Source organism: Tauraco erythrolophus, chromosome 7, assembly GCF_009769465.1.
Source record: "Tauraco erythrolophus isolate bTauEry1 chromosome 7, bTauEry1.pri, whole genome shotgun sequence".
NCBI lineage: Eukaryota > Metazoa > Chordata > Aves > Musophagiformes > Musophagidae > Tauraco > Tauraco erythrolophus.
The window spans coordinates 27,500,413-27,526,347 of record NC_141471.1 but is presented as its reverse complement, the minus strand read 5'-3'; positions in this window follow the sequence as shown (position 1 = coordinate 27,526,347).

The following is a 25,935-nucleotide window of genomic DNA, read 5'->3' as shown; positions in this document are numbered from 1 at the left end:
ACACAGAAGTCAACTTTAGGCTGTAGCCTGTGTGATTTACAAACTGAGGAACTCTGAAATAAAACTTGTTGCACCCTCAGCAAGGCAATCTGTTCTTATTCCTACAAGGTGTTAACATTTAGCCTTGAAATGTGTCTGAGTGGCTCATAGTTTAATTGCTCTAATTTGCACATTTAATTCTGAAAGAATTATTCATTGCAAATATCTTTCTCTCTAGGGCTGTCAGTCCTGTGCTTCCGTTTAATGAATATACAATATTAATATAGCTGCAACTTTTTCTGCTCTCACGAGATTTCAATAGATTATGTAAGTATTTTCATGTGAATTTCCTTTTATAAGCAGTCCTAAACCACTGTTTAGATCTGGGTGAATAATGCACAATAAATCATTTATTGTAGAATTTAATCTCCTTCTATACAAACGGATAGTAGGCTGCAATTTCCTCAAGCATTCACTTTCAAAAATAGTCATGCAGTAGTTGATATGAATGTATGTATTCTGGGTCTCTATCAGATAGCCACAATGCTGGTTTGTGTCTAAGCTACAAGCCATTCAAGCTTCTATTTTGTTCTGGATGTATTTCAAGTTTCCGGTATGAATGCTTATAGGTTTGAAGCTCATTTTCCTCATATATGCTCCAGCCAGACCTCATCAGTTAAATCTCTAAGTAATATTGCAGACAGGAGGTTGTATTGGTAAGCACGTTCAGAGAGAGTGTGTAAAAGTAGTCAGAGCACCCACCCACTGGCACTCTCGCAGCTCCTCCTTTTACCTCTGTTGCTTTGATCAACGGCCAAACCATATACTGTGCAGAAGTTGAGAGGCTTAAGGCTTTGATTTTTTTCTTTCCTGAATTCTTCTCTTATTTACAGCACTGGAAGTCATAAAGAATTTCAAAAGTTTCAGCACAGTTTTTCATACCCCCATCTGTGTAACACATAAAAGCCAGAGATTCTTGTCTCTATGTGATAAAAGTTATCAGTTTGCATATAATGAAAGGAACCCCAAAAGCAATTGTAACCATTAATAAATATGACCTTGCTTAAAAATAGCTTATTCTTCAAAATATCAATGCATATTGTCATTAAAGCTGAATATTTCAAAAATATTTTTTTAAAAAAACAACATTCACTTCATAATGAATATATTGTTCAAGTTTTTTCTACATGTTGATTTGCCTGTCCTAATAAGACATTTTTATTAGGATTCATGTGCTAAGACCACTATCTCTTAGAAATTTACAGTATACTGATTTTGTATGAGACAGTCTGTGAAGGAGCTGAAAAGCCTCATTCAGATGCTGAATATCTGATTCCAGGACTGGATCCTGCCTTGTTTTTTTAGCAGTCTTTTAAACATTCTTTGTCCCTTTGAAACAGGCTCTTTCCATGGCTCAAGCAGCTAGTGAAAAACTCAATGTGTATGAAAAAGAGGCACTTAGAATAAGTCAGATTAGAACTATATACATTGCATTGTCATGATGTCCAGTGTGTCCCCAACTCCTTTGTTAATCGAAATATTTTTTAATAACTAGATGAATATGTACAATCCAGCAATTTTTTAACCTAAGTGAAAAAATAGAGCTGAAGTCTCTTTTCAGTTGTTCTTTGGATGAAACACCCAAACAGCATTGTTGCCGTGCTGTGGAAGGTTTCCATTCTTGCTCCAAGATCCCCGGTGGAAATGCAGAAAACTCAGCCTGGCAGCCCTGTATCTGTCTAATTCCCTGTATCTTGTCGTGTCATTGTTTAAGGGCCTGGACATATCCTAGCTGCCTTAGCATGGTGTTTACAAGGCAGGTGCATATAACAATAGCCCTCTCTTGGGGCTACATCCAATCTGCCACAGAAATTCCTTTTCATTATACTATTAAAACAGCGTTTTGCCTACTTTAATGTCAATAAATATCACAAGCTATCTCCTTTGCAATGTACTTGTTCAAATTTTTGTGCTGCTGGTCTGAAATTTAATGCCATTCATATTAGGCATCTGAGAGAATTTATTTTATCTTTTTCCTTTGTTTAAAATGATGTTTTTCTGGAACTCTGATGTCAAAATATATCAGTATAGCTAAAAATCAGTACTTTAAATGCAGAGGGAAGGCAGAGGTGTTTTCAGGTTAAGTGATTGCTGCAATTTCTTGTACTGAGTCCTCAGTTGTCTTGTATCAACATAGATATACCACAGAAATGCTTTATAAATCGAGTCTTCTGTATTCTTCCAAAAACATTATTTTACTACAGAAGATCCAATAATACCTGCCAGAGGATATGGTGTGATTCATGTTGGATGAACTGAACACTAAGAAGCTGGAATTTTAGTAATAAATGGAATGAAATAGAGGCAGCATATATACACATTCACAGGTGATACTGTAAGGACCAAATGAGATAGATTGGATTAGCAGAGATAGTAAAGGACAACAAACTCCTCAAAATGTGAAAGGAGGCATAAATTATTGTTGTCTAACAAATCTATTCCACAGCATCCAACTACAGTACCACAGAAATGCTTCAGCAGTAGGCTGGGCTGGCTCTCTGGGTTTGGCCCCAGCTCCCATGCTCCCTTCCAGCTCCCCTTGGGGGGCCCCTGGGCTTCCCGACTTTGCCGAGGGCACTTCTCACCTCTTTAGCCTCTCCATGCCTCAGGCTGGAGGCTGGCACGTGGCTGGCACGTGGCTCATGTTTACTCCCCTTTCTACCTCTTCCACTTCACTCCTAATATCTAGAAGCTACTTGTGAGACTGTAAGTGTTTAGCCAGCACCCAAATTCTTCCAGCTCACTCCATTTTCTGTCCCCGTAAACCCCCAGGAGCTAGCAGTGGTTATCTCAGTGTGCCATGGCAGAGCTGGGCAGTGCCAGAGCTGAGCCCAGGGACATGTATGCAAAGCCACAGTCTGAACTGGAAGTAGGGATAAAGCTAGGGGAGCAGATGGAATATCTTGAGACAAAAGTATCTCCAGTAAGGCAAAATTAACACAGCAAAGCTGAAGAAAGCGACCTCCACCATTGCTGTAGTGGGCAGGGGTGAGGATAGGGCAGATGAGCACAATGGGAAGGCTTTCTGTTTTGGACTATTCAGTGCAGGCAGACACCTAGTGCCACTTCATCTCCTCATCTCCTTGTAAGTGCCACCCAAAGTCTGGAATGTGAGTGGAGGAAGACTAACAAGAATGAGAATGAGTTACATTTTTAAATTTGAACTGATGACTGAGGAAAAGAAGAAAGAATCAGTCAGGATTATAACTTTGCAAGTAGGCATGCATGTCTTGGAAAATGATGTGCTTTGCAGCTGTTGCACTGAAGGGCAATGAGAAAGGGTACAAATATTTGCATTTTGGCTTTTTCCCCAGAAGCTTCTCCAAAAAATCCTGTTGCTGAATGAAAGGGAACACTTCCAAGATGATGGTGATATTCAGCATCTTGACAGCACATTCTTGGCACTAAGGTGCAGGTGGCACTCTTTACTGTGGGAAAGCTTAGTTTCCCTGAAGCCTCATTTGCTGAGGATCTTGTAACTGTTCCCATGTTCCTGGCTGCTGGGACTTCAACAACCAACACACTGCTGAGTTCCTGGGAAAAGCTACCTTCCCCTGCAGCTCACAGTAAGGCATTACAGCCAAGCTGCTCCCTGCAGGTCTATGTTTTGATGATTTTAAGGTGTACTGAACCCCAAAACCTTCATTTCTTTATTTATTTTAAACAAGCTAAATAAAAGATCCCTCCTGTGCTGGCTGGCTGTGACAAGTGGGCTAATACTAGCAGCTTCTCCCCAGGCCACTGGTCAGAAATGAAACTGAACTACACCAAATGTCACCTGGTGACCTGGTTATGACAGGAACACGTGGAATGGAAAGTTGTTTTCTTCACACAAACTATAATATGCTTTTTTTTTTTCTGAGCAGTTCTTCTGCTGGACTTAGATATTAAACAGCTGTGACCTGGCAACAGGGGCTGTGAGAAAAGGAAAAATTTGAGAAGAAATTAATGTTTGAAGTTCACTCACTTAGGCTTTAGATTTAGAAGCTCAGAGTACTAGAAAAAATAGGAGAAACTGAATAGGGAGAAAGCTACAGAATATAAAGGAATTGTAACTCCACAAATGAAAAACTGAATTAAAAGTCTCTTTTTCTACTTCAAATTGAATTCATATGGTAACAAAGCTTGTTCTTAATAGTAAAAATAATCTGATATGTCAAGAAGATAAATTCTCCGCTGCTGAATAAAGAATCTTGTTTATCAGGTGTCATCACAGCTTCCTCAACAAAACACTAAGGAAACATTTGCACTTGAGACCTAATGTTTAAAAGCTACATTAGTATGCTATTGGTATCAATGAAGAAAAAAAATGTCTATTTATTTTTCTGTCCACAGTTGCAATGCACTCCTCCAAAATTCAGGTCCCTCTGAAGCAATCAAGGGTTGTCTGCCCTGGCTCCTGTTCAGCTTCTGTTGACAGATATGCTGGCAAAGCATATATGAATATAGATATGACACTTTTGTCAGATGCTGCATTTCCAGATCAGTTGAGTATTCCAGCATTTCATTAAGACCAACTTGCTTGCATAGCATCATCCATAGAAAAGGAAGTCTGAGCACATTCCGAGACTCAGCTCTGCAATGTGTTGGGGCTTGAAAAGTCAAGTTCTAAAAGACAAAACCAGTGTCATGTTGCAGAGTTTGGACTGAAGAGACAAGGACCAAGCTGCAGGCACAGCAGTACACCAAGAGGCTGCTTCCTGTGCCTGTGCTGCAAGGAGCCAGCTGAGTGGTGACAGAGGCAGCAGCAGCTTTATCATCTCTTGGGTTTGCTCCTGTGCCAGAGGTGGTAGGAGCCGTGTGGGGCAGGAGCTGGGTATCCCTGGGACGGTAGTTCCCTGTGGGTTCAGCGTGCATCGTGTGCACTTGGCCTCAGGCCTGCAATTGGCAAAGTCTGTACCAGGCAGAGCCACAACCACCACTGATTCATTCATCAGATTTATACTACAGACATGACATCTGCCATCCTGGGCACTTTTCAACTGCTGGAGATCGTATCGGACTTTTTAAAACAGTTTCCCTGAAGCATTTTCCAGTTGTTTATACAGTGTCTGCTAAAAAGAACTGTGAGTACAACCCCTTTTCTAGGTAGCTGATTTTTGTTGAATGTTCATTGTTTGCAGTGAAGGTATGCCTACCTGTTGTGCTGAACTGCATGGCATCCCCTAAATGAGCTGTCAGCTTGAGTACTACAAGCATGGAAGTCAACTTAGCTATGTACGTTATCCAAATGTCGAGCACAGCACCACACTCCTTGTAGTACTTAAGGTGTCTCACTTAAAAGCAGATTAAGCACTTCTCTGCTGTTATGCTGCATAGAAAACATGTCAGTACTAATGAAGCTTTGGAAAGTCTCAAATAATTTTATCTATGAAATACAGGCACTTCTTATATTTGCCTCTCTTTAGGATTGATAAGGGTCCACAGTTAACAGTGTCATTAAATACAGAGATAGGAAGGTAGTTATTTTGTCATTCAGAATAATAATTATGTTACTCACTTCTGCTCCATAGAAGCCAGGCTGGCTGCGTGCTCACTGCACTGTGGCGATAGCGGGTTGCATGTCGTAGGCTGGAACAACGAAAGCTGTAAGGCAGAAATACTAATTGATAATGTAAATGGGAACTGCTCTCAGCTCTTCCGAAAGAGAAACTAATTACAGCTGTGAGAATTTTGGCAGATGACAATTCTTTGTAACCAATTTTTTTGTTATAGAAATAGATTTAGTTCTCAGACATTTACCTTAAAAAGGTTTCTCAGTTCTAGAATAAGGTTTATGGCATAAGCCAGATACATACACCTAAAAATAGGCAGGATGTTGAGGCTTCTCTGCCCATGACACACACTGGTCCAAAGGAGTAATTTGAAATGACGCTTAGATAAACTTGCTCCAATTCTTGCGATTTTGGGAAGATTCAACTTGAAATCTAATGTAAAGAGAGTTTGGTTTTTTGTGGTTTAAGTCTTGATGTTTTTCATTAAAAGGAATTTCTTATCCAGATAATGTATATGAAATTTGATATTAAATATTTTTAAAGATTCTCTGATGTTTTCCTGCCATCAAAGTGTTCAGAAGTGTGAATGATTGTGTAATATCATCAGAAAGTCCTTTCAGGACCTCAGGTTCATTTGAGGAGATTAGATCAGGTCCCTAGGTCTTAACTTTTGTATGAGACTATATTTATTTTCAACAAAAGCATTCCCAGGAACTGTTTTTTCACAATAGCTTTTTTTTTTTTTCCCCTGCACTTTCATTCCTTCTGGTATCTGACCTTGCGCAGCTTATCTCAAAAAAAACCCCAAAACTAAACCCCTCAGATTGATTGTTAAGATCTGGTAATCAGAGATGGCAGATGACAAATTTAACTGTGTTGCAGCATTACTAGCATGGTTTTCTGTGTGAGAAATCATACATAATGAAGCACACAAAGGAAGAAGGACATTAAGCAAAATGAGATGAAGTATTTTATTGTTCATCACAGCTAGGAGCTAATCTTACCCTATTGAAATTAATAGAATTGTTGTAACAAATGAACAGATGTAAAAAGTTAGTCCTAATCTAAATAAAAGGAAGTAAAATTATCTCTCCTAAGAGCATTTGAGACTCTCATAGAACTTTTTCCATCCATGCTGGCGATCATATGGACCCTCTCTTAATACACTGACATGCTGTGAATTTTTCTTTTAGTCTAAAAGAGATTAAGAGATGCATAAAGATTTGAATTAAGAGAAAAAAAGCAAAGCCAGGTGGTAGCAGAATAACAGGAGTCAGAAGACAGCTGGTTTTACAGGCATATCAGTGTGTTGAAAGAGCCTGGTCATCACTGACAATGACTTCTCTTGGCAAAAGCTTTCTGTTGCATCTTGTCTTGTCCTTCTTATGCAATTATGCATCAAAGAAAACCCAGCATTTTTATTATTGTTTGTTGATGTTTTTTATACCTGAAATCTTTGCTATTCTCAGCCCTTGTATGGAAGGATGGATGTTCCCTTTCTGTCCTTGCAGTACAACCACAGGCTTAATCAGCAGCAGAGCTCTCAATCCAAAAGTGTCTCTCACTGCTAGAGAGCCAGCCAGTCCCACTGATGTCTGCAAGGCTGACCACTTTTGCTGTGCTGACAACAGTGCACTGTCCCCAGGAGACAGGGTAAGGCCTATGTGCCAATGGTATATATTTTCACCTCAGATCTGAACATATGTCATCTCCAAGAGCAACCTGTGATGCAAAAAGAAAAAGAAGTGAGGCTTTTCATTCAAAGTGTTGTGCAAAATGAATTTTAAGGGAGCACTAAATCCTAGCTCCTGGAGAGATACATACATATATTGATTAATGTACAGCTACCTATCTATTTATCTAGTAATTCAGCAAAAAACTCCTTATCACAGGAGGCTATTACTGTTGGTAGTTCTCAGGACCATATCAGCACTTCTATAATCACATTTGTACTCATTGTTACGGAAGAAACGAACTATTTATTCTGGAAAATGAGAAATATGTTTAAGCATGTCCAGTGAAAATTGAAGTTACATAATCTGTTACAATGCAAAAGTGAGACTGCCTCAGGCACCAGTGAAACATGACTGGTAAATAGGCAATGAACATGCTGACAAGACTATTTGCCGTTGTCAGGTATGCAGAAGCTTAAGAGAGAGTACAGATCATATTTACTTCTGGTTTATTTTACTGCAGCCAGGTAGAAGGCAGAACCTTAATACTCTGCAGCATCTTTTAAAAAATAGATAAATATGATATTACATGTCTTTGTATGAAAAATAGACTTGCTTCTTTCATTCTAAGTAAGAACCAAGGAAAGTCTCATTCTTTTCTCAAGGTATAGAGAGTATGGTCTAATTAATTATTAGCTATGGATATTTTATATACTAATTTTTGGTCCTTTTCCAATTGACGGGTAGATTCAGATTTTTCCCAAGCTGTAACAGGTCTCTGAATGGTAGATGCAGGCAATTTAAACCACTGGGTGGCTCTTGAACCTCACCCACCTATTATTTCTATGAGCACAGCATTGTTTTTCCTCTGACGGAACTATAAACTTTAATAAGCTGGAGGATAGCTATTGTCTAAATGCGAATATAAAGGATTTTCTACAGTCTGTTTATGACTTATCAGATTAAAATCCTAAATTCATGAAATTTCTAGAATAGATTTTCTTTTTAAAAATCTGAATGTTCATGTACATTTATGCATAAATCATTTGTTCTTATGAATACTACAGAAGCAGATTGATCTTAGGGCAAGATTATTATCAAATTTCTCTCTGTTCTGTCTAATCTGCTGTAGAGAACAACAATAAAACTCAGCAGGCTTGAGGAGAAACAGAACGTAGTATTTCTCCATGCTAAGGAACCCTAATGTTCTACATAGCTGATGTAAAGGGCTTCCCTAAGGCTAAAAGAAGTCTTTATAAAATAATCTGAGAATTCTATAAGGTACTTTGTGTATGTTTTTTACCTGCTTTTTGGGAATTGTTGTACAATTAGTCTTTTTTTTTTTTTTTTAATCCATCACTGAATTTTTCACTCACACCTAAAATTTGTTTAGTGACAAAAGACAAAAAAAAAAGCTATCATCATGCAGAGGCAAACATTAGTGATGACAACCTGTGCAAATAGAATCATAGAATGGTTAGGGTTGGAAGGGACCTTAAAGATCACCTAGTTCCAACCCCCCTGCCATGGGCAGAGAAATCCTCCACTACACCAGGTTGCCCAAAGCCTCATCTAACCTGGCCTTGAACACTGCCAGGGATGGGGCATCCACAACTTCTCTGGGCAACCTGTTCCAGTGCCTCACCACCCTCTGAGTGAAAAATTTCTTCCTTATATCTAATCAAAATCTCCCCTCTTTCAGTTTAGATCCATTGCTCCTTGTCCTATCACTACACGCCCTTGTAAAAAGTCCCTCTCCAGCTTTCCTGTAGGCCTCCTTTAGGTACTGGAAAGCTGCTATAAGATCACCCCGGAGCCTTCTCTTTTCCAGGCTGAACAGCCCCAGCTCTCTCAGCCTGCCTTGATAGCAGAGGTGCTCCAGCCCTCTGATCATCTTCGTGGCCCTCCTCTGGACTCGTTCCAGTAGCTCCATGTCCTTCTTATGTTGGGGACACAATAAATAGCACTATGAGCCTTCTGTAATGAGAGGCTGCTGAATGATATAATAGAAAAAAGAAACTAGTTGATTTATTCCTTACATTAAGGTAACACCTATGAGCTGTAAAATCACGGCTCCACTGGATTCGTCAGGTAGTAGAGACTACCATCTCTGCCCTAGAGTGCTTTGTATCTGTGACATCTCAGAAGGGCTATGATGCTATCAATAAACCCAGCTTGCGTGACCTCAGGCGTATTACTGGAAAGGACACCTGCTAAGGAGACCTTTCTCTGCTTCCCAGGCTAGTCCCACCGTGGGACTTTCCCTGAATCACAACAGCTCTGCATCTGCCCATGGACTCACCTGCAGAGAAGAAAGCAGTATAACGTGCACAATGAGCAGCTATCTGCCATACGTTGTTTACCTTAGGCTGGACAGAGATTTGTCAGATGCAGTGAAAAGAGGATGCCTGGTTGTACCTTGGACTTGACCCAGTGCAGTGATCACATACCTTACGGGCACTTCATGCCATTGCACCACGGGCTAGGGAAGCTTGTGAGTAAGGAAAGCAGGGGCTCTAGTCTCACCATTCATGCCCTTTCTACGGCCCCACAGACTGCCCTGGTCAGAGGCACAGCAGAGTCACCTCTGTTCCTTGTGCCCAGCAGCCAGGGTGTGCGGAGGGGCACCTTCCCAAAGGTGTGTCCCTCCCTCATCTGACCGCTACTGTTGTCTCATCTTTAGCTTCTTCTTTAGCAATCATACTGAAAGGGTTCAATAATAGGTATCAGGTATCAATAATGCCCTAGGTATTATATATATTTATATTACCTACAATATATGTAAACTACCTATAATAGGTGTTTCAGGAATGAATAACACTCTAAAGAACATGAATGTGGCATGCATCCTCACTCCATCAGTAATTTGCCATTAAAAAGTCAACATAAAGGAATGCCTAAAATACACGAACATCCTCATTTATGTAATATCTCTTCTGAGTTCTGCTAGTGCAGGGAACTGTAGAGTTGTGCACTAGGATGGATACTTACAATTGACCTCTGAAGAGACAGCTAAAGCCCATTAGCTCTGACTCTATGACACTCCACAGGAAAAAAAACACCACCAAAAACCAACAACACAAAAAAAGAGCACTGTGTTAATGAAGAACAGCTCTCAAATTAAAAGGTAAATACTGATTCTCAAAATCTCACCTAAAATGCTGGTTTTTTAGCGTGCTCTGAACAGAGGTCTCTCAGCCCAAATGGAGACAAACAGGAAGGGTACTGGGAAATGTAAAATTAAATGGTCTGAAGCAGGCATTAGGGACCAGCTGCTATTTATTATTTAAGGAACAATCTCACATTCAGGATTTTTGTAGTAAGAAGTAAAGTTACTGACCTGCAAAACTTAACTACTGTGCCTAAAGCTATCTGTGGAGAAGAGAGGGAATGAGAAGCAGACAGCTAGAGAACTGCAGTCACAGCCAGAGCACAAAGAGCCACTTAGCTTAAAATCAGATGTCAGAAAAAATAAAGCAAGGAGTATGCCTTCAGAATGGAAAGACTTCCTAGAAAAGCTGAAAAAGAAAATCCAGTCTGGCATGAAAAGCGTTACTGCAAAATTGCTAAAGTTGAACTGCCTGCAAGAGACACTTCACACATTCAAGTGATGCAGTCAGTGTGAAATGTAATGTGTTATGTCACCATTTCTCACCTCTTGGGCTCCATCATAAAGCTAGCAGCCTGATGGAGAAATTGCATCATTTTCAACATAAGGTTTAATTATTAAAGAAAGTGAAAGAAATTATGTAAAGGCACACTGAATTTTTTTATTCTTCTTCCCATAACCAAAAGAGAACAAGTGGATCAGCAGTCAGTAAAACACAAATCTGTTACAGCTCGGAAAATCTCCACTCAGAGTTCTTACGCAGTATCAGTTCCAGGAAGATGAAGCTATTTTCAAGTCACCCAAGACACAAATCCAAATCTCAGACAATCAAGAGAATACTAGTGATAAGCTATTTAAAAATTCCCTGCAGAAGACAAAAGCAACAAGAATATAAGGGAAAAGACTACTCAACACAGTGGCAAAGGGAGAATTGCAAAGACTAGCAATGAATGTGGGTTCATTTGAAAAGAGCATACTATTCAAGGTGGCATACATGTGACCTTTTTTCTTCTCTAGAGAAATAGAATAAACAGGAAACCAATGTCAGGGCTAACAGAGATGGAAATAAATGAAAGAGAAAACCATCAGTTCTTTCCAAGGCAACCTCAGTTACCAGAACTGTCCATGAGAGGAAGAATTAGATCTCCAAGATGGAGAATATACTTGTCTTGGACTGCAATATAATCAGCCCAAGCACTGACAGTGACAAATGTACACAAAAAAAGGTGCTATGGGAATTTACAAAGAGCAATCAAACTACATTCCATTGTGAATATGACACAATAGGAACCAAACGGCATTTGTCACTGCAGTCAAACAAACCTGCTTCCAGACTGCCAAGGCCCTTCATGACTTCCAACTCTTCGATTAAACTGAAAAGTTATCATATATGACTCTTGCCTTCCAAGTAGATTTTACAGAACTAAAGGTGTGGTTCTCTCCAGCAATCAGGGAATGAATGGTTGATAATCTGAAGACACATAGCACTTGCTTCCCTACTTACTTTGGCTTTTAATTCAAATCTTTGCATTAAGTCTGCCCACAGTTTTCCTGAAGAGAAGTTTTTCTGCCCAGCAAGCACTGGCACATACAATAGAAATCCTGAAAATACGTCCTGCTTTTGACTGAAACATACCTTAAACTCACTGCTGTCAATAACCCAGAAACTGTACTCTCTAAAGATGAGAAATGAGTTAGAGTACTAATCTGATCAAGTATGGCAGGTACTTCTCTTAGCTTATTCCTGAATGGATGCTTAAAAAGTCTCTTGAAACCATTTTTTTAAAGAGCTGCCATGTGCACAACCTTTAAGTTCTTTGACGTAAGATAACCAGAGCGGCATCATCTCTCTGTCCTTCCTTAATCCTTACAGGGGTTTTCTCTTTAAAATAACAAAATTTAGCCCCCAATAAACAAAATTTTACTTCTTTTACATTACATATATGTTCTTATGCGCTCATATCAATATGTCTTGACATACTGCAGTACTTAAATCAGCCTGCATCATGTGTTTGCCTTTTCATTATGTTCTCAGAGGGATAAGCATTCATTTTTCTTTTTTCTTCTCAACTAATGATTTGAGTTTTTATTTTGATAGAGAAGAGAATGAAAAGTCTGTAATGGTCCCAAGTTGCCTGGGAACATCATTCAATCATAAACAAGATCAATTCTGTCGGACGTTTTTCCAGCAGATGTGGTAGTATAATGAAGAGTTAATGCTGATTAGTCCTATGACTGACTTAACACAGGAGACTGTAGTGTTCTGCTGTGATCTTATAATAAAACAAAGCTTTAAAGAGACATACCAAGATTGCCAGACAAAATAAAGACCATCATGCACCTTGCCATGTTCTATTCCAAGTTTTCTTCATTGTCTCATCGAATGCCTAACACTTGTATATTTAAAATGAGCAAAAACTCTCCTCCTAATGAAAACTAGATGGAATAGAAGTTCTTATCTGATACAAGTGATGACAAAGGAGCCACAACAATACACCAAGAACAGCTATGTAATAAACTAAGGCCTTAATAGTCAGCAAAGTAAAATAAAACTGAAATAAATAATAATCAACACATGTCAAGTTGCCTAAGATGTTTCAGGGAAGGCGGTAGAGAGCATTTCAGAGCTTAAACATTTCAGTCAAGAGCACAGAAGTACACTTATGGTATGCATTTGACCCTTGTCAGAGCCTTCATCCTTGGTCCAATGAACCTCCTGACATCCTGCTGACGTGCTCAGACTACAAACTATGCATATGTCTCAGAAAGCTAACAGAGTGCTATTTGTGTGTAGCTCATCACTCTCATAGCAAACACCAGGGGTATCCACTGTCCCTCTTCCTCATTACCCCTCTCGCAGCAGGGTAGGCTCCTTTCTGATACCACGTCCTCAAGACATCAGGTTTTTCAGGCGTAGTTTCACAGGACTATGAAGGACACCAGATTGAGACAGGAAGGTCAGCTGTTTCAATGACTCATTAATTAGAGCTTTAACTTGGACATGAGGACGGGTCTAACCATACCTGGTGGCACAAATGAGGCTGTGGTTCATCGGACTACATGTGTCTGAGCCAAATAGCCAACATCAGGAATCGGAGTACAGAGTGCAACCTCCTCACTAGAGTAGAAGGCTCAACTTTTCTCATCTCACAGTAGGTGCCAAAAGAGTTCAGCTGAAACATGGCCCAGTTCTGCCTAATTGTCTTCCTTGACTATAAGCTGAGCTTAGCATGACTAACTTAGATGGCAAGTCTATATCTGAAGTTAAGCAAGATGAAAGCAACTGCTAGTTTCAGAGCTCAAGGAGCTCGGTGACTGATCCTATGCTTAAGACAATACTGTTTGGTTCAAGCCCATGTGTCTTCATCTTCTCTACAGCCATGCACACTTACAGCACTTACTGAGAGGAGATCCTTGGCTCTACCTGAGCTCTCATAAACTTGTAAACTAACTTCCCGGGAGTTATCCAAACTACTCCAGTTACCTTTCATAATGAAGAACAACCAAAGACAAGACAAAGTGGAAATTCTGTTCTCAGTGGCTCAAGAAGTGAAAAAGAAAACCCCTTGAATGGTTCTAATAGCTATTAGAAACGTTAAAAGCAAAATAGACAAGGAGGTACTTTCAGTTGTAAGAACAAACCCATGACTTTGCAGTTCTGCACATTGCACAAATAAAGTGTCAAAGATCCTACAGCCTGATAAAGCAATGTCTTCCAAACATCTAAACTGAATAGATATTAAAAAAAATTCCCTCTGAATGCTTGTCAGTGAATAAACAGCAATTTACCTTGTTACATTGTATAAGTGTCTCTTTGCATAAGCTTCCATTTAACATGACTGAGAATGTCATTCTGGCAATTTACTACTCCTTCTTCTTAGGTACTTTGCCCTTTAACAGCCGATCATATTTTTTAAATTCATTTCACCTTTAAATCATCTGTCTAATGCTAATACATTCCTGTAACAACGCTGCAGTCATTACTGCAAAGTATATTTTAACAAGAAAACCTATTTACTAAATGCATGATGATATACTCTACCACCTTTTAAGTGATGTATACTATTCAGCATGCTTTGCCCTTATGATTTCTTGTATTCACCATGCTTTGCTTCCAATGTAACTTCTTGAGCATTTTCCAGAGCTTTGTGGAAACCTGAAACAAATGTGTCTTCCATATCCCTACCAGTGGAAGACTTCTAACATTTTGTGGCATGTAATGCTCAAAGCAGAAAGTTCTGCCAGTGTTACCTTTTCTGTGCCTGGTTTTTGGAGAATTTGACTATGGCTTTCTCTTCTAGTGCAAACAGTATGAAGAAGTTAGGAATTTCTTTGCTCATTCCAAACTCACTCCATGCGCCACTTTTCATCCTGATCCAATTAATCTAACTGCTTCAAAATCGGAATATATTTAAGCACGATTGCTACACTGGCATGACTTTGACTATTGCCTCTATACTTCTGTAACATAATTCCCGCACTTGTAAAATCTTTTCAATTTTTTTTCAAATCTATTCTCAGATACAAGACAGTAAAAGTTAGATGGCATTAAAGTCTTTAAGGAAAAGATAGTGAAAAAGAGGATTCAGTCGCAAACATTTTGGCTCTTAAGTTATAAATGAATTAAAGAAAATATGTTTTAAAGATTGTTCAGGCAACTTCTCTTCCCAAAAGTAGCATTTTTTTAAAAAAATAATGATTTCCAAGTGCTGACTTCAGCTCAGCCACATAGCATGCAATACATTCATGAGTCTACCTTATCATTTCAGCAGCAGGTTATGCTTCCATAGCTAGCTTTAAAAACAGCAGTTCTCAAAGTCATAACTCTTTCTTATTCTGTATTTATTTTGAATTGATGTCTATAAAAAAGGCTTGCTGCTCTGGTTCTTTATAATTATTGGAGCTGCTCCCAGACACCTGAAAATAGTTAACTATAACTTTGGCTTGCTGTAGGTCTCAAACAAAATTATGATGATTAGCATTTTTAAACTGGCACATTAGTGAGATGCTGATGTTGAAAAATATGAACATAGAAAATAATTAAAACATTTCCAAGCATGGTGGCTTTCAAATGCATGAATGTTGTTTGCTTCCTGTAGAAATTAGTGAGTTTATGGGTCATAATTAGTACTAATGCTATTAGTTACAGCAGAGTAGCACAACATACTCTGAGAGTTGTAAGGTCATGAGTGTCCCTATTGAAACGGAAGAAAGTAAGGATTACGTGATGTCTCTTTGGAGAAGGAGCACAGTATGAGTCCATACACTCAGATTCTGGAGTTCTAAAAAAATTGCTTTTTTAGTCACCTATTAGCAAATTAGAAGTCCCCATTCCTACAATTAAGCCCAGTAGAAACAAGGAAGCTGTTTGCTAGCCCAAAAGCAATTCAGTTCAAGAATCATTACTGACTCATCTTACGCATTTATTAAAAGAAGCTTTCCAAGCACATCACAGAAGGCCTTTTAAAAAAGAGAGTGTCAGGGACTGCATTCTTAATGATAACGGAAAACAATGATAACAGCTGCTGGTCTTTATTGCAGGCTGTATCCTATATTTTCCAGGAGATTTTGAAAGAGTTAAAGGCATTGGTAATAACTCCACTCTAGGAGAAGAAAAAAAGAGAGTCAGAAAGATTGTTGAAGTCTGTGATCACAGAATGAGAATTGCAAAAGATTTATTTCAACCTTTCAAAAATCACAATGATCTCTCTTTCCTGGAGACTCTGCCTTCAGGTTTCCTTCCATGCAGCCAAGAACACTCTCAGCCTTGACAGTCTTGTCCAAGTCCTCTTGGGCTGCCATTTAAAACTTTCTACTTTGGAGAAGGGTTATGTCTTGAATGCTCAAGGTTGGCTCCACACCGTGTGGTAGCCTTCTCGCTCAAGGCTCCCTGGGCTCCTGAGGTGAAATAAGAGGAAACATTGTAATGCTACAGAATATACATAATCCAATAGAAACTAATGTCACTGGAACATTTTTAATCAGCTTTAATTACAATAAATCCCCAGCACACATCATAGCAAGGCCATACAGCTAATTTTACGAAACAATTCGGTATTCCTGGGTGAAATATGCTATTACAGAGTTATATTAATTGCAGCTTGGGCAAAAGTTCCTGGTACCACTACAGAAACATCCAGAGGAACACATAATTCTTCAGTATGAGAGAAGTTTTAACCAGACTTTCACCTAATCCCTTGTTGGCTTTTACTACTAAACCAAACCTTCCTGCAAAAATGGAGAACAGTGTCATGTGAGACATTAGGAAGACAGGCTGTCCCCAAAGCAGAGGGAGTTCAGCACTTCCCTGAGCACCTGGCCCAGCAAGAATAGAGGATCTATATTCTCCCTTCACTTCCAGTCACATCCCCAGTTAATCTTCACACCTCTCTCATGCTTGTAGAGGCTCCGTGTTTTTGAGGAAATGCTAATTTGTTCACTTTTGATAATTGCTTTGTTCCTGAGGAGCTTCATTTACAGTAATCCCTGTCTCCGGCATACTTTGTCATTCAGGACTCTTTCATTGTAGGAGAAGAGAATAGAATAGAATAGAATAGAATAGAATAGAATAGAATAGAATAGAATAGAATAGAATAGAATAGAATAGAATAGAATAGAATAGAATGGTTAGGATTGGAAGGGACCTCAAAGATCATCTAGTTCCAAACCTCCTGCCATGGGCAGGGAAACCCTCCACTACACCAGGTTGCCCAAAGCCTCATCCAACCTGGCCTTGAACACTTCCAGGGATGGAGCATCCACAACTTCTCTGGACAACCAGGTCCAGTGCCTCACCACCCTCTGAGTGAAAAATTTCTTCCTTATATCCAATTTAAATCTTCCCTCTTTCAGTTTAAAGCCATTGCCCCTTGTCCTATCACTACACACCCTTGTAAAAAGTCTCTCTTCACCTTTCCTGTAGGCCCCCTGTAAGTACTGGAAGGCTGCTCTAAGATCACCCCAGAGCCTTCTCTTCTGCCTGCTGAACAGCCCCAACTCTCTCAGCCTGTCTTCACAGCAGAGGTGTTCCAGCCCTCAAATCATCTTCGTGGCCCTCCTCTGGACCCACTCCAGTAGCTCCATGTCCTTCTTGTGTTGGGGTCTTCAGAGCTGAACACAGTATTCCAGGTGGGGTCTCACGAGAGCAAAGGGGCAGAATCACCTCCCTCGACCTGCTGGCCACACTTCTTTGGATGCAGCCCAGGATACGGTTGGCTTTCTGGGCTGCCAGCGCACATTGCCGTCTCATGTTGAGCTTCTCATCAACCAGCACTCCCAAGTCCTTTTCCTCAGGGCTACTCTCAAGCAGCAAGGTCCTGATCCAGAGCTAATGATAAACTAATTAATTTAAAATAATTAAGGTTGGAAACAATACTCATAAGTTGATTATTGCATTTTAAACCTGAAAGGGAAGAGTGCATCATGGGGAAGGGAATATAGTACCAGTATTGAATGCAGTAAGATTCAAGGCAAACCCACCATCTAGCCACATTACATCCAAACCTACCACCTGAGAGGCCACAGTACATGCTAAATCATTATATCTTGGATAACTCTCTACACAACACCCATATTTTCAACAGTATCACATGGCAATATTTGACAAGATAGGCCAACATCCAAAGGTCAGTGTTTGCAGGCAGCCTGAACACATGGAGAAAGTGTACATGGTCATTTTACTAAGAAGAGAAAAGAAAAAGAGCAGAGTGATCTTCTCCTTGTATTAGCACCATGTACTAGCATGGGCTGTCTCTTCTCTGGAGCTGATGGCATCTCAGCCTACAGCCCCGAAAATAACAAAGCTCAGATTTTTCCCCACCCTCAGTACCGAGGAATGGCAGAATTCAGCTGGCAGAATCAGGTCTAGCTATTTATTCATTTTGAGTCATAATCTACTGGGTCAGCAGTTACAGTAAGAAGTTGCTTTCTCACACTGACAATAGCAGGCAACTCTTTCTACACTCAAAGGACCGAGAGGAGATCTGAGAAAGCCAGGTTGATGGCAAGATGGTGACTCTCTTGCTTGGAAACCAGTAGCAAAACTTATATTCCTACCTGGGCCCCAGCTGGTGAAAAAAAAATAAGTGAAGAGCTGGTAACTTCTGCATACAACACTGCATCACATCTAACAAGGTGTCATCACAGCATGTTGATATTTAATAACAGGTTTGCTATTGTAGAAGCTAGTATTCCAATTCTCATTAGGGAAAGATTTCCCTAGTTTCTCTAGGCTCTGAGATTAAACAGATGAACATGAAAATATCATCTGCCAGCTACTGGAAAAAGTCAAAACATTACTATACAAAGACTAGACTATCACAGCCTGCGGTGCTATTAACAGGGAGGAAAAATCAGACACTACCTCCAGTTTTCAATGGGAAGTAGATTGTTCTCCTTAGTTAAACTTTAAATATAAGCTGATGTCACTGGTCACACTTTGCAAAAGCCTAAGTGGGAGGTTATGCTCACAGTCAAGGTTATCAGTAGTAGAATCCTATTTGAAATGAAACCGAGTACTGGAGCAAAAAGAAGATAAAAGAAATCAGAAAACCAGCACAAGTATTTACTGTTCATTTTATTGCATAGAGCCAGTTTGGCTGATGAGGAAAACAAATAATTAAATTCCAGTGCAGACAAATTCCTAAATTCAACTGTGTTCAAATTACATCAGTATCAGATCTATCCCTGGCCAAAATATTAGAAGATGGATTTCAGTCTGCCTCCTCCTATACCTCCTATATTTGTTAATTCTTTAACAAAATGAAGGAAGGAATGTAGCAAGGTTGAAGGAAATTATATTGGGGTGGGGAAGTTGTTACTGGTTCATTTGGGATGGTTCAACTCAACAAACACCCAAGGAAATTAAGTAAGAGTCTAATATTTAAGATATATTTTAATAGTTTTACAAGAAACTTATTTTAACATAGTATTTGGAAATATTTCTTAAACTACCAAACTAAATTTTTTGAAATGTGCTGATGTGACATGTTAAAATCTTTTTTTGTTTTCTGCTGAAATAGTGGCAAGAGTGGCTAGTTTCAAGGATTTCTCCACCCACACAAAACCTCTTTCTTTCCCCTGTGTGGTAAGCATTATCTTTTTTTTTTTTTTTTTTTTTTTTAATGCTGCTTAGATGTAGAATTCAAGAAAACGAAACAGCTAAATCAAGCACAGGAACAATTCGTTTTACTAAGATGCAAAAAAATGAAGTGCCAGTCTCCAATATTTTAAGTAGTATTAATGTGGTGCATTAATGCTAAGTGTTTGAGAGAGAGAGGGATTCTAGTTGCCCATTAATTACTTTGTCCCATAAGTTTGGAAGCAGAAAATTTGGAGAGCAGCCACCAGGTTTCTGGTATGCCTAGATCACGCTGCATGCAAAGCGGTTCACTAAGAAGCCAGCACTAGCCTCCCGGCTCGCTCTTCTGCCTTCATGCATTTCAGCATATGGAAGTGATGCTCACATTCCAGCTCTGCTCTGATTCTAGACCTGCTACAACGATTTAGGATTTGGTCTTGAATTGTTATAAGCAAATGTTTTCCACTGGATGGTATCTTTCATCTGGCAGTGATGAAACATTAACATAAAGGTTAAAAATGATCCCTCTAATTCTTTGTGCTGTTAACTTCATTTGAGGCTGAATAAACTTCACTGGCAAATGCAAACGTCACTTAGGAAACATGTTTAAAATAAACCACAGTAACAAATCAAGTGCAGCATCTAAAATATAGGCAAGTTCAACTCAGATATTTTTCTCCAGTAAATCCGTGTCATTTCATCTTTCCAGTTTGTCAGTTTTACATCTTGGCATTGTAGAAAGGCCAACATTTTTGTACTCCCCAGAGCTGCACAGAATCTGGCTGGATAAAGCAGAAGCTATACAGTTCAAAATGACAAACTCATGCTTCCTAAGATGAATAGTATGAGACCTCTGTGGGAACACGCTCATTCATTTCTCTAAGATTTATCGTAAGCTGTCAGAGATGGTATCTCAAAGGCAAAGTAAACTTTCACTTACTCTAAGTCTTTATGTAAATAACTGCTACCAAGATCTAGTAGTAGTTTTCTTATCATTGTGAATGGATGCATTTCAGAGATCCCAGCATTTTAGAATTGTTAGGCAAATCAGACAAAAGAAGAATCTGTCCTGTGAAAGGCAGGCATCTGGAAATTATTCTGCTTCAGAGCAAAAAGGAGCTCCTTTCAGAGTATTCCTCCTCTCCCTCATGCACAGTGACATCAGATACTCATCAGCCTCAGGCCCCCAAAACAACCTTTCCATGTACCTTCTAAATAGCCCAGAAATTGTGTCACTTACCTAGGATTGATTCAAGTCACCAAGGCCCTTCAGATACAGAATTAAACCTGGATCTCCTATATGCCTACAAATGACAAGCTGTTGCCTGTTACAGGAAGTAGTTTTTCAATCAAGCTTGTTAGAGACTAGGTAGCGTTTTATATAAAGGGGAAAAAACCTATAATTTAATGATTACTACACTCATTTTGAAACATGAATTTAAGAGATGCCTAATTAAAACGTAGCTGGCAATTACGTTTGTAGGCATTACATAATTAATCACTCAATGCAGCAGTTCTTTCAGATAAATACTCCTAAAAATATTCCTGAGAACATAAAGATGTAACTGTTCCAGCTAAACATCTACAACACGCATACCACCATGAGGTTTCACTGGAGAGCTAAAATTATCAACGTTGTAAAGTATTCTTTGTTCTGAGGCTGTTCACTCTGCTGGCTGCACTATGAAGCACCTGGCAAGATAAAACGTTGCCACAGAACCAAGTGCATGGGCCTCGGTTACCTTTGTTGGCAGACCAATAATACTCCAGTGTAATTTCTGAATAAAAGATCTTGCATACATGCTTTACAATGATGTCTTCCTAGAAGCTATACAGAACCACGGGAGGTGGTGTGGGAACACCGCAATACGTGACCAGAAGGTGCACTTGGTCCAGAGCTTTCTTAGAAAGCTTACAAGCACAGGATTTAACAAAGACTTCCAAAAATAACACATCAAGATATTTGCTACTATCACTAAGACAAAAATGAGAGGAGGGAGCAAGAGAATGAAAGTTATGGGTTTGGCTCATTTTGAAAGATGGAGATGAGCACCTAGTGTTTACCATTAGATGTTCCTTTATTGAACAGCAGTGACCTCCATACTCTCCTTTATGACATCCAATCATTATTACCCAGCTGGACTGAGTTGAATACAATGAACTAATTAACTAATTAACTCAAGGTACAGACCCTGCCTACAAAAGGCAGGCCATTTCCTCCTGGTTGTGGAAGATGCAACAGTGTCTTTGGTGTTGCAGCCCAGGCTGGTGAGCAACACTCCTTCTCACTTTTCATCTGCTCTGTATGTGTAACTGCATCTTTGAAGGCTTGTTACCTGATTTTACTGCATTTGAAACTACGTTTGTTGAAAAACATTAAAATTAACATTCTTAATATAAAGATTTGTCTTGAAGTGAGAAACCTTCAGCACAGATTACAACTTTTGATCTTTTTAATGACTAATGACCTGTGTTTTATTTTGTGCAGGAGATACATTGCACGGGCTGGTATTTTCCAGAACAAGGCCATCTATGTGTATGAAGAGCAAGAGCTCTTCAGGCAAAATATACATTGAAATTTTCATTGACCAGAAACAATAGGTAGGCTGGAGAATGGTATTTAATAAAGCACTAATACAATATAGATGGCAAACCTGGGAGGGTAGTGCTGTTTTGAGTGGAGACAGGAGGTCCTTATAGAGAGCCCTAACTACTCAGTGCTTTGTACAACCTGCACCACTGGTTCTTCCTTCTCTGTTCCCTAGTTGCTAATAAAATTGGAAAATAGCCTCTTTAAAAAACTGCTACAGAAAGTATTAAAAAAGGGAACTTCATCACCTAATTCATATAATGCTGTTGAAAATCTAGTCTTTCAAGAATAGGCACATTAAATCAAACGGGCAAAATGCTGCAGAGCACTCAGGGACATGAGCTGAATAATCTTCTCCCATGGGCTGAAAAAAGACAGAAAAATTCCCTAGGCAGAGGTTACACAAATATGTTCCTACACAAAATGCACTTACACATGCAAGATACATGACTTGCTAGATAAGAACAAGGCATTATCATATATAATTATCACTTGCATGCTCAAGGGCCTATTTGTTTAGTCAATCATTACATAGAATCATTTAGGTTGGAAGAGATCTTGAAGATCATCTAGTCCAACCGTTAACCTAAGACTACCAAATCCCCACTAAACCATGTTTTCCTAAGTGCCACATCTACACGTCTTTTAAATACCTCCAGGGATGGTGACTCAACCACTTTTCTGGGCAGACTGTTCAAATGCTTGGACAACACCTTTGGTCCTATCTTTTGTTACTTGGGAGAAGAGACTGACACCCATTTCAGTACAGCCTCCTTTCAGGTAGTTGTAGAGAGTGATAAGGTCTTCCCTCAACCTCTTTTTCTCCAAACTAAACAACCCCAGTTCCCTCATCTGCTCATCATAAGACACAAAAATCTGCTATCCTGACACCTGTAGCACATAATTGAAGATATGAATGAGCAAGACCTTATGATTAACTTGTGATATCAAGAAACAACTTCTCCAGGATGTGACTGAAACAGAGTATACGAGATCTTGGATTACAGCTGTCTATTTAATATGTTCTGTTGAGTTTACAAATATGATAGTGCTTCAGTATAAACAAGCTACTCTGCTTATTCTTCGAAGTTGGCTTCACACCTATGCCATTGTTTCACAGTGCAGCTAGGAAGAAAGTAGCTGTTCAAATTCAAGAAATTGTTGAACCAGTAAAGCAAGGTGGGAATTAGACTTTTTTTTGTTGCTTAGTGGAGTGGCACTGGATATACTTCTAGTTGCTAATAAAGACGAAGCTCCCACCCACCCAGGAGAGAACCCACTGCATTTGTATATGATCCACAGCTCATGCTGCTCTTGTTTGCATGATGATGGGAACTGGTGTGTATTTGTATCTATAGCAGCTACAGGAAAAGATTGCTCTTTTAAAATGGCCTCTGCTACCCACACATACCTTGCTAACATCCATATAAAGCAGCTGTAGAATTTGAAAGAAATACTGTAGTGTGTAGAGACAGGGCCATTATAACATGACTTTTGTGAGTGGTGAACACATGCAGTTAAAGACTTTGGTGGGGAAATTGAGCATTGCTTTTGTAAATACAGGTCTGCAGTATAAGTCCTCTTTATGGGGTATTTCATCTTGCTGAATGACTGCACCGATATTCCGTGACAGTGTGCTTGCCGCCCATCCCTGACCTGATCCTTTATGCTCAAGCGATAACCCTAGGTGTTGCTCACGATGGCTGCCTCTGGCTCAAGGTGGATCTGGGGGAGACAGATAACAACACAATAGCCAAGGGCTAATCTATGGTAACGTGCCCACCTGGCCACAGTGCTGGTCAGTGTCTGACTCAAGACAAATTTGGTAGAAACTGGCATCTGCAGTTGGTATGCAAATATGACTATAAGTCAATCATCTTGCTCCATAAATAGTGAGTAGCCCAAGAGTCCTTGGAGCTCTCCTGCATGGCAGCAGGCTGAATGCCAGGATCCCCGCTTGAGTAGGGATGTCTCTCAAGGTTGCTCCTCGAGGTTGAGAGATTCCTTCATTAAGCTTATACCTTAGATTGATTCTCCACATATAATCCTTTAGACATAAACTGTTGACCAAGTCTAAGGACTAGGATTGGATCCAGCTGCACCTGGACTCCTCTCTGAGACGTTTGGAAAGGAAGAGTGTCCTTCTGAACCTCATGACTCAACAGGAGAGTCTCTCTAACAGTTTTGTCTGACGTTGTCCTCTATGCAGTGAATATTGTGCACCTTGCCATTGAATCTTGTTAAAGCACTGTCACATTTACCATTGAACTTTGTTATCTCACTGCCTTATATCAATAAAATATATTGGTGCTTCCTTCTTGTAAGTGAAGCACAACACTTGATCCGTGACATCTTCCCTATTGCCCATCCCCTTTTCATCCTTTGATTGATTTACTAGACTTGGAGTTTTTAAAATTTTTTTAAAGATTCAAATTTTGTGACTACCAAGACCTTATCTTCAAGTTCCATACTTCACAATCACAATAGAGCACATTTACATTTAGCTAATGTTTACCGAAAAAAGTCATTTCACTATAATATGGTGTTTGGTGACTCAAAATAAGCCATTAACGATTTCATACACTTTCAATGGGCCTGGCTTGCCAAGATGCTGAGCATTCAGCTCTTTTAGTTATGCTTTTGGTGCTTTGCATTTTTTTAAAAAAATAAATTAAAAAATCAGCCCAGGTGTTTGTACTCTAAATAAACACTAATAAACAGCTTTGTCAGCCAGCAAAGAATCTCAAGGGTGCTTTAACCTATTGTTATTGGATTTTCCTCAAATGGCAGTAAAGTTGAAGACTTTCTGACCTCTGAAATAGGGACTTGGCTGATTGTTTTGAAAGCTCATTAAAACAGACAGCCACAAAGGACTGTTTCCCAGAGACACTCAGATTGCTTATCTGGTGCAGTATGGAGGAAACTATTAACCTCAGTAACTTTTTACACTGTTGGCCACAGTGTGATCATGAACTCTGCAAATAATCTGTTTTAATTGCTTTTCAAAAATATGTTTTGACATTTGAACTGCTTTATTGCTTGAACTTCTCTCTTTATCTCACAGCTGCTAGAATCAAACTGAGGGTGATCTCTGGGAAAGTGCAGTTCAGATGAAACAGCTGCTGAGAGCACAACCAACACAATGATTTTGGTCAAGGATTACATGTATTACAGAATAGTAAGCACAATGAAAAATTTGTAAGAGCAGAGTTATCTCCACTAGAAGTAATAAAGAGTAGACAAGTAGAAACTGATGAAGCTCTGGCTCTCACATGAGCCTGTGGGTAGTCTTGAATTAGGATTTGTAGTTTGTTTTTTGACCTGTCCAACTTACATTCAGAATAAAACCCCTGTCTTCCATGACTGAAAAGCATGCTTTCCAGCAGCAAACTAATGCTGTTGTTTCCCCATTGTTTTGAGCTGGTACTGCATCTGAAAGAAGCTCTCCTGCCTGTCCCTGAGCAATCATTTCTGGCCCATTACAAGCTTTCAGGGTAAGGTACTTTTATGCAGGCTAGTTAAAAGACAATAGCTAAAATCAAAAGAAAGGTGATTTTAGCTTCAATCCATTTGCCTGCCAGGTTCATTGCACAGCCAACAGGAAGGTGTGTATTACCACTAAGAAAGCAGTAACAAGTTGAGAGGCGACATGACCATTTTGAAACAGTGGGGAGGGGGAAGCGGTAAGGATGGCTCAACAGTCATGAAGCTATGCTGCGAAGGTAATTCCATATAAGTAAAGGTAACTTGGACAAATGTATAAAAGCAGATGGATCTTAAGATCTTAGGAGAGATACAGATGAGCTCTAGAGACTGTACACCAAACCCAAACAAGATTAGACTGGAAATAATGCATGGCTAGCTGTGTCAAAAATATACTGAAATGACTTACAGGCATCAGGATTCTCCATTACTTACAGATACTAAATAAAAAAGGGTTCACTTTCTAG